Below are 1,665 nucleotides of genomic sequence, written 5' to 3'. Positions count from 1 at the left end.
AGGGCACCTCAGTCGTGGTATTGAAGGTGGGAGAGAGTGCTGTACATTCACTCCCCCCACCTACAATCCCTGCCGGTACGAGACTCCCGCAACCTTTGGATTACGAGTCCGACTCTCTAACCATTAGGCCACGACTTCCCCCGTTGCTAATGCTGATCGGGTTTATTTTTCTTCAGAGAATCGGTGATGAGTTTGAACGTTTACATTTGAGAGGTATTGCATTCCTGAGTCTTTAATCACGATTGATTGAGAGAATTTGGTGTGAGAGGTCGTAATTTAACTTTCAGATTTCAACAAATGGAAATTAATGTTATTGTTCGACTTCTTGTAACATAGCCTATTACGTGTTTAAAAATGAATCGAAACTCATTGAGTTAAAGATGGTGGCTGTGTATCAAACCGTGCTGAACTGCCTACATAGACAGAAGGGTAACAATAATTACAGCCTATGATTTTAATGCATTTTAAAGTTCTTATGAAAACATTATTTTTAAACTATGTTTTCTGGACGTTCAAAACATGGTCAAGTATATATACATACACACACACAGTGTTGGGAAGGTTACTTTGGAAATGTAATAGGTTACATATTACCCTACTTAAAATGTAATAAGTAGTGTAACTTTTCAATTACTTTATTAAAGTAATGTAACTGATTACATTTGATTACTTTTTGATTACTTTTCTAAATTTCTAATGTTTGAAAATGATTAACATTTGAAAACATTAGAAATTTAGAAAAGTAATCAAAAAGTAATCAAATGTAATCAGTTACATTACTTTAATAAAGTAATTGAAAAGTTACACTACTTATTACATTTTAAGTAGGGTAACTTGTAATCTGTAACCTATTACATTTCCAAACTAACCTTCCCAACACTGATTGTGCGGTACGAGTCCCCAGTGCTTAGAAAACTGAAATAGAAATAGACAAATACTCGTTTTTAGATCTCCACACAACAGCACTTCATTTATGTTTTTACAATATTCATTCAAGTGAATAACAATTTAGACGAACTCACCGTAAGGGAAGTCATGGCCTAAAGGTTAGAGAATCGGACTCGTAACCCAAAGGTTGCGGGTTCGAGTCTCGTACCGGCAGGGATTGTAGGTGGGGGGAGTGAATGTACAGCGCTCTCTCCCACCTTCAATACCACGATGGAGGTGAGACCCTTGAGCAAGGCACCGAACCCCCAACTGCTCCCCGGGCGCCGCAGCATAAATGGCTGCCCACTGCTCCGGGTGTGTGTTCACGGTGTGTGTGTGTTCACTGCTGTGTGTGTGCACTTAGGATGGGATAAATGCAGAGCACTAATTCCTAGTATGGGTAACCATACTTGGCCACATGTCACGTCACTTCACTTCGTCACTTCACGTAAACACACAGCTAAACGCTGCTCTGGGTCGATCGGTTTACGGTAGTGTGTTTGTTCTTTTGTCAACGAGGGCGCCAGTTGTTGAAGTAAAATTTCAAACTCACTGACGGACATTCTAAAATACATTTTCAACTCTTGTATCAGTCGATAGAACTCCCCATGTTCTTCTCTTCTCGTAACTATGGGATGTATCCAATATCGGCGTCTTTTCCGTCATCTTAACTCATTCAACAGAACAATAATTTTGTCAACGCTGGAGATGCTGCTGCTTGAAATATCCATGTTTTGC

The sequence above is a fragment of the Sinocyclocheilus anshuiensis genome, unplaced genomic scaffold (assembly GCF_001515605.1).
Source record: "Sinocyclocheilus anshuiensis isolate Anshui unplaced genomic scaffold, SAMN03320099.WGS_v1.1 scaffold135, whole genome shotgun sequence".
NCBI classification, from domain to species: Eukaryota; Metazoa; Chordata; class Actinopteri; order Cypriniformes; family Cyprinidae; genus Sinocyclocheilus; species Sinocyclocheilus anshuiensis.
The sequence above is the reverse complement of the archived record's forward strand: the minus strand, read 5'-3'. Positions refer to the sequence as shown.